Source organism: Lolium perenne, chromosome 5 (assembly GCF_019359855.2).
Source record: "Lolium perenne isolate Kyuss_39 chromosome 5, Kyuss_2.0, whole genome shotgun sequence".
Classification (NCBI taxonomy): Eukaryota; Viridiplantae; Streptophyta; class Magnoliopsida; order Poales; family Poaceae; genus Lolium; species Lolium perenne.
Genome location: NC_067248.2, coordinates 214050103 through 214065147, shown reverse-complemented (window position 1 = coordinate 214065147; position 15045 = coordinate 214050103). Strand labels below are relative to the sequence as shown.

The 15045-nt window shown below is 53.3% G+C and overlaps 1 long non-coding RNA gene across 4 annotated transcripts; it reads right to left on the bottom strand.

The window, feature by feature from the left end:
* Positions 1-712: 712 nt before the first annotated feature.
* LOC127304075 (uncharacterized) lies at positions 713-11371 on the bottom strand. Of its 4 annotated transcripts, none has more exons than XR_011745491.1 (5): positions 11266-11371; positions 9655-11193; positions 9228-9564; positions 1295-2242; positions 713-1160 (listed from the first exon to the last, which is right to left on the bottom strand). It is a non-coding gene; the product is annotated as an uncharacterized lncRNA (long non-coding RNA). The 4 variants fall into 4 exon arrangements; XR_011745492.1 differs by having other exon boundaries at positions 713-1877; positions 1955-2242; XR_011745493.1 differs by having other exon boundaries at positions 713-2242; positions 9655-9742; positions 9893-11193.
* Positions 11372-15045: the final 3674 nt, after the last annotated feature.

Genomic DNA, 15045 nt, shown 5'->3' with positions numbered 1-15045 from the left:
ATCGTAGAACTTAGTCTCTCGACGAGATCATAGTTGAAACCTTCAACACCCCATTGTAACCCGATATTTTCATAATCAAGATCAGACAGGCAGGACGTAAGGGTTTTACCTCATCGAGGGCCCCGAACCTGGGTAAATCGCTTTCTCCGCTTGTTTGATAACCGATGTCTCGTGTCAGTCTACGTGATTCCATCTACCCTAAACCCCAAACGGAGGGCATTACCGGGGAGTACCATCGACAATAGCAGTAACTTAACATTTGAAACTTAACTTTACTATTCTTCTAGTACAAAATACGTTACATATCTTGGGCAGCCTGTAGTTATTAGAAACTAGATAACACCCCGCGCGATTGCTGCGGAAATTAATCCAAATAATATAAATTATTTTGAATAAACTATTTGGTTAAAGCATAGTCAATTGAAAAGTCGGCAGGAAATGTGTCAAACACAATCTATTTGTAATAGACTACTATGCTAAATAGAAAGTGTGTTGGGTATACTGTTTAACTTACAAATAAGCGTTTACAGTAGTCAGCCAGTGAGAATAAAGCATCAGTGCTATTTTAAAGTAATACACATAAACTGCTAGTATGATTTTGTTCTTATAAGGTATCAAGCTCCATGCAATTGGTATATTCAACAATCTCTTCTACACATCTAAAAAAAAAAAATCTCTTCTACAAAGGCAAGAACAACACAATGTAGTTTACCTTCCATTAATACAATACACATCACCCTGAGAGACTGAAAAATACTTGAAATTTTATTTGATACAATAGTAGATGAATTAAATGCAACCAGTTTGCATGTAACAGTAAATTTCTCCTGTCCCGGAATAAAGCAGAATTACACAGATTCAGACCACTAAAGTAGTTTCTGCAAATAGTTTCTGAAATGCAGGCCGGGACACATCATGTATGGTTCTTAATAAGAAACTTGACATCGTTACACGTAAGATAGTCAATAAGAACTTGGAAAGGGTTAAGCAGCCAAACTATGACAGAACTGAGGATTCCTGTAAGGGGACAACAAAGGAGCTAATGTCAGGGAACACTGATAAATCTTCAATTCAAGAAAAATTATGACATGTGAAAGATAAAATTGCCTGATATAAAAAAACAACTTCGATTAGATTTGTAAGCGGCATTTGTCAAATACCTACAGTGCAGAAGGACGATCAGTAATCATATGACATGAATGAGTCACAACACAGAAAGAAAGGAGAAACTAAATATTGGATCGCACAACATACAGAAGAAAGAAAAGTGCGAAACACATCTGTAAGCTGGTACCGTTTTGGAGCCTTGCAGGGTGCTATCCCATTTCCCTTGATACTTAGCTGAACCAAACAGAGGACCAAACACCCATCTGCCGTGGGGAGAGATGACAGAACTTCAATTTCGTCTATTCAAAGCGGTGGTTTCCCAAAGAGAGAAATCTGCTGAATCTGTAAAATCTCGAATAGCGGAGGACGGATACTGAGCAGCTCTTGAGCAAGAGGCGAGCAGGAGGTGTGGGGAGGATGGAAACGGAGCAACTGCAGAATTTATATTGGAGAGCCACCTCCATTAATTAGTGCTGCAGCTCTTAGACGTGGAAGATGAAGGAGATGGGAACATCATCAGTTTCTTCCGCACCAGAGAAACGGGATCTGGTGGTGTAGAAGATGAATAGGGGGATGGAAATTAATAATTGGGAAAGTAATTTGAGAGAGTAGAGCGTGGCTGCGTTTGGTGATAACTCCTCCATGTGGGGAATATGAAACGAACAGACACGGACTGAACGGCGCGCCCAATTTTTTTTAATGGCGTCAGAAGATGACATGGCATCAGCTATAAGACGTGGACCAATTAGAGATATGCTGATATGGGTAGCCTGCATGTTAAGAGAAATAAGGTAGTGGGGGATTCCTATTTAGAGATAGAAGATACCTTGGCAAGGATTAGACTTACATCATGTACAAATTGAATACTTCATATTCTACTTGGTCCACAAAGTAACTTCAGTAATACAACCAACTGCATGAGTAAAGTGGATATGGACCATCCACGCCTCCACATTCCAATGAAACCAAAGAAGCATACCACACTCATTTTTCCGTTGACTTTGAAATTCAATTCTGGAGTCAAAATTTTGAAATCCAGCTTGATGCATAGTTAAGTACATTGAGCAGGTGGCAAATGCACCTCGGAATAAAATCTCAGGGAACCTAGAGCACTTCATTATGTGAAAAAGAATACCTGTAAAAAATAATAGTGAGGCTATTAATTTGATCCTAGTACTGTGGACCTGTAAAATCAATCAACCAACCAACGGATCAATATGGATCCTAGTACTGTCAGTAACGAACTGAAGAAGAGATGCCACGGTATTGTGCATCCAAAATTGTGACACCGAAAAGAGATGGCTCCCGCACCCGCTCCTCCGGTAGCTCCGCCTCCCCACCTGTAGCCCCTCCGCCGCCGACGAGCCCCGTCCGGTAGCCCTCCACCCTCCCCTCCCCAACCCCTAGCCCAAGCCCAAGCCCCTCCCCGGCGTCATGTCGTCCGGCGGCAGCTGCGACAGCCGCGACCCCCGCCGCCACGACCGCTGGATGTCCGACGATGGCTTCTCCGGCAGCAGCTCGCGCAGCTACAGCGAGGTAGCTCGCTCTCTGCCTCGCGCCGCGCCTGCGTCGCCCCCGCCCCCTCCCCCGCCGGCGGATGCCCCTCCCGCAGCCCGTCGCGCGCCGGCAGCCACCCGCATAGGCCCGCGCTCCGAGATCCACCGCACCCGTGTAGAGGAGACGCGCCGGTCTGACGCCGATGGCTGGCAGCACCCACGGCGCCGGCACCACCAACGCCGCCGTCCCCAAGGAGCCAGAGCACACCCGCAGCGCCGCCGCAGCCCGTCCCCTGAGATGGAGGGAGGCCTCTGTTTCAGGTGCCTCGAGCCCGGACATGCCGTCCGCGACCGCACCAATGAGGTCCGGTGCCGTCGTTGCCTCCTCTCTGGCCACGGCAGCAGGGACTGCACGCCGGAGCAGCGCGCCTACGACCACGCTCGCGCCCGCCAACGACTCCAGGACGATGCGCCTCCCCAACGCCGCCGCGCCGCGGCCGCAACCCCCCGCCACCGCCTCCCCCGCGCGCCCCCGACGCGGCTGCGCCGCCGCCACCGCCGCCACCCCCTCCCCCGCACCGTGCCCCTGCTGCAGCGGCGGCGCGCACCGTCGATCCCCTGGGTCCAGTGCACGCTCCCGCTGCGCCGCGGACGACACGCACCGTTGATTCTTCGAGTCCGGTGCGCGTCATCGTCTCCCGCAGCACGGACATGGACGAGGCTGAGCAGGTCTTGCGGCGCGCCATGGTCGCCTCCGTCACCGGAACGAGGCCGGCCGTCTCCGCAGCGCAAGTCGAACGCGTCCTCCACGCCAGCTTCAACCTCCGGCCCGGCGACTTCACCGTCCATCTACACCGGCCTGAGGACCTCCTCATCATCTTTGCCACGCAAGAGCTCAAGGACAGGCTTTCGGGTGACCACTTCATCGGCGACGCGAGCTTCTCCCTCAGTGTTCGTCCATGGTGCAAACTTGCCCACGCTGGCAGCGCCAGGTTGGAGAAGCGTGTCGAGCTTGAGCTCCGCGGCATCCCTGCGCAAGCCTGGCAGGTGTCCACGGTGGAGTCCCTTCTCGGGCATGGATCCTGGGTCGAGCGCATTCACCCCGACACACGTTCCAGGGCAGACATGGCCACCTTTCGGCTCACAGCTCGCACCAACGACGCCGCCGCCATTCGCCCACGCGCTGTCCTTGAGATCGTCGAGATCATCCCGGCGCGCACCGCCTCCGACCCGCCAACCATAAGGACGCTCACATACCCTGTGTCGATCGACATCATGCACACTGAGCCCATCGACCATGCTCCAACCACCGCCGCCGCTGCGCCAGGGGACAACGATGGCACCGGCAACGGCAACGATGCCGGCGGCGCCGACCATGCTGGGCGGCGAGGCCCTCGCCGGCGATGTCGCAAGCGCCGCTGCCAGGACTGCAACGATGACCCACCTGCCGGACGTGCCGACGGTATGGCCCTGGACACGCCAACCTGGGCCATCGATGGCGCGCGGCGACGCGCCGACGGAGTTGCTGTTGATCGCCAATGGCCGGACCCGCTGAGGCCTACCGCGCCGCCGCGCCACCACCGCGCCGCCACCGGTGATCGCTCCATGGAGCCATGGCCAGTCCACCGTGGTCCTCGCCGGCAACGTCATCACCACCGCGCCCATGCCCAATGAAGGAAGCACTTTTGGCGCAAAAAGGGCCAGCAGCTGGAGCCCACCACTGTCGCAGCAACAGCCAGCGACGTGGCTCCGGATCCCAGGCACTTGGACGGTCCCAATGAGCCAGCTGGCGGGCTCCCATTCGCTCCTCCCCCAACCACGCCAACGATGGACCCCGCCACCACCGGTTCTACGCTGCCTGACACGCCATGCAGTGGAGACCATCAGGTCCTGCATGAGACCGAGTCGCCCACTTCTCCTTTTTCGGCGTCGTCTTCTGCGCTACAAGACAACTCTGCAGAGCTCCAGCCTGACGTGCCCAGCAGCTGTTCGCCTAGGGATCCTCACTCCCCTGGCAGCGAGGTACCAGACAGCCAACTGGCAGGCCCGACCGTCGATGCAGATCCCCTGTCGGGGCAAAGCAAAGCTTCCACCGCTGCTGCGCCTGCGCACGATTTGGATCCTTCTGCCGACCAGGACGAGGGCGAGGATGAGCCGTTGGCCACCCAGTCTCCTGCTCCTAGCCACGTGAGTTTGACGGTCGACCTTGGGCCCGTCCAGCCCAACCCACCCCAAGAGGCCCATCCATAGCATCCAGTCCGCATCTTGCAGCGGCCCACGGCCCAGTCCACTTTGCCTGATCCCAGCACTCAACAGGCTAACACGCCAACGCCTCAATCTGCTACTGCTGACGATACCCTACGCTTTGCACTAGGACGATTCGCATCGCCGCCGATCACGCTACGCCGGAGGAGCCGTCAGACCATCCCTCAGCCTTGCACCCTTGGTGACTTCCTCAAAGCAGCCACCAAGGACCTGGACGCGGCGCTGCCACCTCCGGGAAGAAGAACACGTCCACATCCGCTGAACTTCACTCCACGGCGTGGGCGATCAGCCACGAAAACCCCTGCCGGCGCGCCTCCGACGGTGCAACGCAGAGCCCAGGTCCAGGTCCTTCGTACATTGGGGATCATCGAGGTCGACCAAGTCATCACTGCCGCCGAGATGGCCGCTTACGACCGCGTCTTCGCCGCGCCGATCTCCCTCGCCGTCCTCACCGCCATCGCTGCGCTGGTTGATAGGCAGATACCTGCTGCTGTCGCCCCGGCGACTATGGCTAGCGTCGATGTTGCCTGCAAGACATGAGCCAGTGCACCCGCTCGCCCGACCGTCGATCTCCTCCTTTATGGATCACGGCCTAAGAGTTGTAATCTCGAACGTTAGAGGTCTTAATGCCCGCGCTCGACGTCTCGCTGTCAAGTCGTTGATTGATACTGCTGGAGGATCCATTGTTTTCCTGCAAGAAACAAAGAAGCTTTGATCTACTCGTCCGTTGTCCTCGAGACCCTCGGCCCAGACTTTGACGACTACACCTACCTCCCTGCCATAGGTACTCGGGGAGGCATCCTCCTCGCTTGGAAGAGCAGGGTCGTATCCATCACCGACCCAATGTTCACCACAAATGCGATCACCGCCAAAGTAGCTATGGGACCAAACACGCCATGGTGGCTAACGGTAGTCTACGGGCCGCAAGATAACGAAGACAAAGATCAGCTTCTTGCAAGAACTGCATGACATCAGAGCGGATTGCCAGGGCCCCTGGATGCTATGTGGAGATTTCAATCTCATCTACCAAGCCGCCGACAAGAACAACACGAACCTTGACAGATGTATGATGGGCAAATTCCGGCGACTCCTTAATGACCTTTCGCTCAAAGAAGTTTACCTAAACGGACGTCGATACACATGGTCTAATGAGCAATCCCCGCCCAACTTAGTTCGTCTTGATCGTGTCCTCTGCACCACCGACTGGGAGGAAGCTCACGGGGAATGTCACCTTCGCTGCCTGGCTTCCGTCATCTCCGACCATAGCCCACTGTTGTTGGACTGCTGCCAATTGCCGACGACGCATAGGCGCTTCCATTTCGAGGACTACTGGCTTTCGGTTGGAAGGCTTCCAGGATACGGTCACGGCAGCTTGGAATTCTGCCTGGGACGCGGACCCCTTCCAGCGGATGCTGTTACGCCTACAAGCAACTGCCCGCGCGCTTACCAGCTGGAGTTCACGCTCCGTTGGCAACGTCAGGAGCAAGATGGCGCTCTCACGCGAGCTCATCTCGCGCTTCGACAAGGCGCAGGAAGACCGTGTCTTGACGGACCAGGAACGCCAGCTGCACAAGCAGCTCAAGGTCTCATATCTCGGCCTCGCCTCCCTTGACCGCACCATTGCTCGCCAGCGTGCTCGCATTGCCAACATGAAAGACGGGGACGCCAACACGTCATTCTACCACCGCCAGTGCACCTATAGGAAGCAAAAGAACAGAATTTTCAGCATCACCACGGACAACCAAGTGCTAACTGAGCATGATGAGATGGCCGAGGCCACTTTCTTGCACTTTGATGCGCTCCTGGGCACTGCTGTCGCTAGGGAACACACCCTTGACTTCTCCACTCTCATCGAAGCCCATGACCTGCAAGAGCTGGACTTGCCCTTTAGCGCCGACGAGGTCTGGAATGCGGTGAAAAGGCTGCCCGCGCGGAAGGCGCCCGGCCCAGATGGATTTACGGCAGAGTTCGTGCGCGCCTGCTGGGCCACAATCAAAGACGACCTCATTGCAGTCTTCCAGCAGCTATTCGAACTGCGAGGCCGTGGCTTCAGCAGGCTGAACCAGGCGCTACTTACCTTGCTGCCCAAACGCGCCGATGCTTGTCGACTGTCGGACTATCGTCCCATCAGCCTGATCCACTTAGTGGCGAAAATCTTCGCCAAGGTCCTATCTCTCCGGTTGGCGCCCAGGCTCGACAGCCTCGTCAGCAACAACCAGAATGCATTCATCACCGGCCGTAGTCTGCACGACAATTTTGTGCTCGTAAGGCAATCTGCCAAGCTCCTGCACCATTTGGGCGCGCCACGGATCCTGCTGAAGCTTGACCTAGCAAAGGCATTCGACTCCCTCTCCTGGTCGTTCCTCTTCGAGGCCCTCAGGCACTACGGCTTCGGTGACAGGTTCCTGGAATGGTTGTCTATCCTACTGTCATCTGCGAGCACACGAGTGCTTCTCAATGGCGAGCCTGGGCCACCGGTCTGGCACCGGCGTGGGCTAAGGCAGGGCGACCCCTTGTCCCCGCAGTTGTTCGTCCTCGCTGTCGACGTCCTCGGCAGCCTGTTCAAGCGCGCCACCGAGCTGGGGATTATGCAGCAGCTGCACCCGAGGAAGACGATACCCCCCATCTCCCTCTACGCCGATGATGTCGTGCTATTCTGCCACCCCATACCCGGCGACATCGAAGCTGTCAAGGAAATCCTGCATCTATTTGGTCGCGTGTCGGGCCTCAACGTCAACTTCACCAAGAGCACTGCAAGCCTGCTGCGATGCAATCACGATGACGTCGCGCCTCTGCTTGTGCAGCTCGGCTGCCCGATCGTGGAGCTGCCAATCACCTACCTCGGCATCCCTTTGACGCTGAGAAGACCCACTGCTGCCCAATTACAGCCAATCGTCGACAGCATCGCCAGTCGCCTCCCGACCTGGAAGGCTGGGCTCATGAGCAAGCCTGGACGCCTGGCCATGGTTAGGGACGTCCTGAGCGCCATCCCCATCCATCAACTGCTCGCCTACGCCCCGCCAAAGAAAACACTGAAGATGATCGAAAAGATCAAGCGTGGCTTCCTCTGGGCCGGGCGAGCTGCCGCTAACGGAGGACATTGCCACGTCAATTGGAAGCGAGTATGCCGTCCCATCTCCTACGGGGGTCTCGGCGTGCAAGACATTGAGCGCGCTGGACTCGCCCTGCGGCTGCGCTGGCTTTGGCTCTCTCGTACCGATGACAGCCGCGCCTGGAGTGACCTCGACCTGCAATTCTCCGCGGACGAGCACGCGCTGTTCTTCGCCTCCACCACCATGTGCGTTGGAAACGGGCAGCGCGCTTTGTTCTGGGAGGACCGATGGATATCTGGCAAGGCTGTCAAAGAGCTTGCACCGCACCTCTATGCTTGCGTCCCCAAGCGACGTCGCAAAACCAGGACAGTGGCCGACGGCCTGCTCGAGAACTGCTGGGCCAGGGACATCCAAGGGCTGCTCGGCATCCACGAGATTGGGCAGTACCTGCTTATCTGGCAAGCGATCCAAGGCACCACACTCAGCGCCATGCCGGACCAGCTCCTCTGGAAGTGGAACGCCTCTGGCACCTACACAGCCAACTCATGCTACCTAGCAACCTTTCACGGATCCACATCTTGTTGCTCCTGGAAGTTAGTTTGGAAGACATGGGCGCCGCCGAAGGTCAAGTTCTTCCACTGGCTTGCTAACCTCGACAGATGTTGGACTGCGGAGCGCCTGGCACGACACGGTCTGCCCCATCATCCTCGATGCCTCCTCTGCGACCAGGCACCCGAATCCATGCAACACCTCATGCTCCACTGCCCCTTCGCCCGGCAGGTTTGGCACGAGGTGCTTGCTTGGCTCAGGATGACCACCAGGGCTCCAGAACATGAACCCACCCTGATGGATTGGTGGCGCCGGGCTCGTCAGGAAACGCCAATGCCACTTCGCAAGGGCCTGGCATCGACGGCCCTGCTCATCCCGTGGATGGTTTGGAAGCACAGAAACGCCAGCGTCTTCGAAGGAGCCCAGCCCTCCATGCCACTACTGCTGCAGAACATCAAGGAGGAGCTATGCATCTGGGCTAGGGCAGGTGCCCAGGGTTTACGTGTTGTCCTTCCTCCCAGTTGGGATGTACACTGATTTTTCTGGTTTCCCAACCTGTAAACTGTCTCCTAGGAGGATGTAAACGATTTCCTATCTTTTCAATGAAATGAAACGCAAAGGTCCTTTGCGTTTTCTCGAAAAAGGCTATTAATTTGACAGACTTGCTCCAAACTTTAGTGTTCCCAACCATCTACCACCATGAGGTAGCTAGCTATAAAATTTGTATAGTATGATTAATTTTCGAGAGAGCGCATACCTTATCAACTCTTTGTATATCACAGAGATCACCATCAGATTTAACCCGCGGACGGGACTTTAGTCCATATTATCAGCCACCTGCAATAATACATGGACAAATAGAAAAGGATGGTGCATGAGATAAACAAAACAAAGTGGACAAACCATACAGAGGCAGCGTACCTCATTGAGAGTATTTGGACAAACCACAGAGCGGCACGAAGTTACGTTAAATTAACATATAAACACACAAGTGAAGAAGCAACAATGTAAGCAATATACAAGCCATCGACTGAAGTACAGCTAAGGAAACGGCCAACCTGTCCAGTGTAAAACTGTGTATTTCTCGCCCATCACTGCGAACACCACAAAATGGCAGGCATGAAAATTGCACGAATGCCTAGCACAGGAACCAGACCAACTTCTAGAAAAAAATAGAAGTATACCTCACATGCTCACATTCGCAGGAAGTAGAGAAGACACAAACTACCGAACAACGACGAACCTTGAAGAGTTGAATAACGATGTGAAGCACTGGATAAATTTCGCATAAAACCCAGGACCCGGTAGTCAATAAGAGAGACACTCATTATTAGAGCTAACTGCACTTTATGATATCAAACTGTGCAAATCAATGATACATGTAGAAAATTTCTTAGATATTTTTATATCATTACAATTTACCTCAAATAGTCTAAGCATTCCAGAAAAGTCATATATTTTTGTTTTGTATCTCCTTACTATAAACTGCATGGATAGAGAATGCTCTCACCTTCCTGCTTGACTACCTGTGTAACAAAAAAATTGATCAAAACAGGTAGACTGTCTAACAAATATAAAGCAGAAGGATTTTCAATTATAAATGTAACATACACAAATGTTAGCATGAGCCACGAGTACACATCATGGAAAAAATAGCGCGCTATTTCGGCGCTAATAGCACGCTATAGCGTTTCTGGACATGCCACGCTGCATCATTTCGGCGCTATAGCGTGCTATAGGGCGCTATTAGCGCGCTATATTTTTCGGCCGACGCTATAGCGCGCTATTTTTTTCCTTGGTACACATACACAAATGCATTTTGTCCAAATTTAGAAGTAAAGCAGGGTACTACCAAGAACAGGGAAGGTTTTAGATCCAATCAATCAACAATAGTGTAGAACAATGTACAATGGTCGAAGCACTAAGAGATGAAGTGGATAAGTGTTTACCTTCCCGGCATCATATTGATCCTGACCTGCAAAATGAAACAAATAGTCCAAGTGCTTGCCAAATGCAATAGTAATGTCAGACATGTATCTTCACACGCTATAATTTACTAAAAAATTACATTAAGTAGCTTCCCAGTGTTTCGCAAAAAAAAAAAGTAGCTTCCCAGTGAACAAGAATAATTATGAACGAATTTCTACATCAGCCATTGAAACAACATGTTGCATCTAATAACTTAGATTGACTGCATAATATGTATTTTTCAGAGTTCATATATAAGTCACCCATACAGCCGTTCTGCACTAAATTGGGGATCGGTTTCAACTGAACAACATTAGATGCATTGTGCAATCTGTAAGCAACCTCCCATGAATATATCCTTTGCGTCCAAAGAACAGAAGCGAATCTAAATTATAAGGGAGGCATCAGGCATGGACCTTGAAGTAGTCGCAGATCATGTGGAGGTTGCCCCCGTACTCCTCGAGCTGCACAGGCTACTGCGCCTGCAACTGGTCCGGCTGGTTTGCGGTGTTAGTACTGAAGAAGACCCTGCCGGCTGGCCGATTCGCTCCCAGGTCATCCGCAATGACCCCTCCATGGATCTTTCCAGGATCTTGAGTACCCAACACAAACACTGTGTGTTGTGCACCGAATTGCACATCATCCGCCTTACCAGCACAAAAATCCGATGTCACGCCTCGTCGCCTCGCAGATAGTAGTGGCGTAATTTGGGATGGAGAGGTAGCCCGAGGGGTGGCCGTTGCCTGGATTTGTTGCTGTCATGAAGGGGACTTGTTAGTTAACGTGCGCGGGGGGAGGAGGCCAGAAGTTGGGCATGGCGGCGGTACCTAGAGGGTTCTCCCTATGCCATGAGAGATACACGATCTTCCAGGGACACTTTGCGGTGGACGCCGATGCTGGAGACGACGTCTGGATGAGGCGCCACCGTTCGAGATTGTGGTCAGCGAACCTGCAGTAGGATTTTTTTTTTTTGAGGTAACACATAGCTCTTTATTCATTCATAACAGAGTTATTGATACAAAGACCATCAGGAGGCTCTAGTAACCACATCTGACGTCCCACATTGCTCGCCGTAGCAGAGTGAGCTAGTCTATGCGCTTCAGAGTTTGAAGCTCTATTTTCATGTCGAAAAGACACCCTCTCAAAGAGTGTCGAGGTCTCCTTTATTTCATGTAGCACTGCACTGTAGATCCCTGTGAACGGTCGTGATAAATCTTGCACCACCGCCAAACAGTCGGATGCCACCGTGATCCTCCCTAGATTCAGATCCTGGGCCAGAGCAAGAGCTTCACGGCACACCATGGATTCCAACACCGACGGGTTGGTAATCCCTTCAACGGTCAGACTCGAGGCCCCCAGGTATAAGCCATCTGCGCTGCGGCAGACCACTCCCACAGCCCCTCCTGGGCGTGTCTTTGCTAGGGCTGCATCAACATTGAGCTTGGCACAACCCTCAGCCGGTGGAATCCACTTCGGGTGTCGCGGTTCAGTCGCCGCTGCACTCTTTGGTGTAGTTTTAGCCAGTACTGAGAGGTCCTGGAGGTACCGCTGAATAAAGAGGTGAGTAGACAGCAGACTTTAAAACTCCCCTTCGTGGATCAGCTTACGCCGCGCGTACCAGATAGACCACAAAGTAACTACAACCCTTGCGAAGTCATCTCGCGATAGGGTTTCCATCATTACGAACAACCACTGCTTCGCATACGGGTCCTCATTCATACTGACGTGTTCAGTGATCTCTTCGTCAGCTAGAGCCCAAACTGTCCTCGCCATAGCACAGTTGATTAAGGAATGTCTCCAAGAATCCTCCTCGCCACAGACCGAGCAAGAGCTTGTGGGTGACATGTGCCGGTGACAACGGACATCGCCCGTCAGTAACGACTGTTGTGCAAGACGCCATAGGAAGACCCGGAGTTTCGACGGAACTTGGGCTCTCCACAGGCGCGGCCAGCTCCTCCCTTCCTGTGCTGCCTCGGACCCTCCCGACCTATACCTTGAAGCCAGTCCTCGCGACGCTTCTTGGTCAGTACCAGCATACGGTAGGCTAAACGTACGGAGAGCAGCCCATTCTTCTCATAATGCCACGCCCAGAAATCATCCAGTCTGTGTGTACTTAGCGGTATTGATCGGATCACCTCGGCGTCCATGGGGAGGAAGAGCTCCTCAACTACTTCCGCCTTCCAAGAGACCGTCGATGAATCAATGAGAGAAGACACCAACATGGATGGATCATTTGTCCTACACACCAGGGGACATAGCGAGGAGTCCCTCGGTAGCCAATTTTGGTTCCAAATATGAGTATTCTGACTAGTACCAATCCGCTTGATCAACCCCTGCTTCATCACATCACGCCCCTCGATCAAGGCTCGCCAAACATGAGAAGGCGAGGATTCGGGATGCACCTCGAGAAATTCCCCATCTGGGAAATAGACAGCTTTGAGAACCCTCGAGCTCAGGGCCTCAAGGTTTTGCAGCATCCGCCAAGCTTGACGGGCAAGCATTGCCAGATTGAACAGCTCGATATCCCGAAAGCCAATGCCTCCACTGAACTTTGGGGAACACATCGTCTCCCAAGATACCCAACTAGGTTTCCGTTTGCCATCTTTTCTCCCCCACCAGAATTGTCGAACCATCGAGTTTATAGCCAAGCAAAGACCCCTGGGTAATTTAAAACATGACATGGAGAAGGTTGGGATCGCCTGTGCCACTGACTTAATCTGCACCTCCTTGCCCCCGGATGCCATTGTCTTCTCCAACCAACCCTGTACACTCTTTCAAATGCGGTCTTTAAGATACTTGAAGGCCCCATTGTCGATATCCCAATGTCAGAAGGCATCCCGAGGTACTTCTCATTAAGAGTTTCATTTGGGACTGACAGAATATTCTTCACACTAGCTCGGCGTTCCTTGGGACACCCCTTGCTGAAGAAAACTGAAGATTTGTCCAAATTGATGCGCTGATCAGAGGCGTCGCAGTATTTGTTCAACAACTCCATGAATTCTGATGCTCCCTCGCTAGTAGCTCTTACAAATAGCATGCTATCATCCGCAAACAGGAGATGGTTCACAGCTGGAGCTGTGGGAGCCACCTTAATCCCTTGAAGATGCGGTGATTGTCGACTTTTTTTCAAGAGGCCGGAGAGGCCCTCTGCTGCAAGTAAGAAGAGATACGAGGATATAGGGTCGCCTTGGCAGAGCCCCCTCGACGGTCGAAACTCCTCCATGTATGTTCCGTTGAACAACACTGAGAAGGATACCGACGAAACCAGGCTCATCATGAGATCCACCCATATCCGGGAGAAACCCATGCGTAACATGATTGCCCGTAAATAAGGCCACTCGACTCGATCATAGGTCTTCCGCATATCAAGTTTTAGAGCACAATGCTTCTTGGCTCTGTTCCTCTTCATGAAATGAAGAAACTCGTATGCAGTAATTATGTTGTCCGTGATTTGTCATCCAGGTACAAAGGCAGATTGTTCCTCGGAGATAATCTCAGGTAAGAACAACTTCAGTCTATTGGCAAGGACCTTGGATGCTATCTTGTAGACCACGTTGCATAAACTGATAGGACAGAATTGTCCTAGCTCCTCCGGTGTCGCCACTTTCAGAATGAGAACAATAAAGGTTTTATTGATGCACTCTGGACTCTCTTCACCTCGCAGAATCCGGAGGACAGCTCTCGTCACCTCTCCTCCACAAACATCCCAATGCTTTTGGAAGAACTGGGCAGGAAAACCATCTGGTCCCGGCGCCTTAAGCGGGAACATCTGAAAAAGCGCATGTTTAATCTCCTCGTCCCCATAAGAGGCAAGGGATACTTGTAAAAACCGCTCATTCCCCCCTCTCCCCTCTCTAGCAGCTACAGGGTCTGAGAGTCCGCCGCTCGGGGCCGGGCCGCCCCAGGGCCTCCTCAGCCGGAATAGCCGGCTGGAGCTGGTCAGGGATGGGCGCCGGAGTAGCTAGGAGTACTGTAGGTTTAGATCTAGTAGCCTTCTTCGTTTTACCCCTGTAGAGATTGGCGCTATGCCCTTGGGGGCTTGGCCACGGCGGAGCCTGAACTGCTCCCGGTGGCTGTTGGTGGTGTGGCTACTTTCTGCGGCGCTCCGGTGGACGGAGCCAGAGGCGGAGGGCGGCGACGCTTCCTCACCCCGTTCAATAAAGCTTGTTGGATTCTCCCACGATCTGGACGGATCTGGCCTAGATCCTCCCTTTCTTCGCCACCATGGAGGTGGAAAGGAAGATGGGGGTCATGGTGATGCCGTTCTTGGCAGATCGTCGGAGAGGCGGCCTGGAGCAGAAGATCTACCTCGTGCGCAACACATGGCGACCGAGCTCGTCGCCATGATCCTCGGCCAGCATGGTGGCCCATCCTCAACCTCCAGATCAGAGGCCCTCCGATTCATCTGCTGGAGCTCGACGCTTCCAGAGGACCAAGTGGTGCGTCCCCGGTCTTCTGGTGGTGGCCAGCGGCGGAATCCTCATGTCGGCGTGGAGTATTCGAGCATGCAGCTCCTGGAGCTCGGCGGAGACGCCTGGAGCTCGCCGGCGACTGGTGGCAGAGGCACTGTCCTCAATTGCTTTTTCTCATGTAATTTTAGGGTGCTT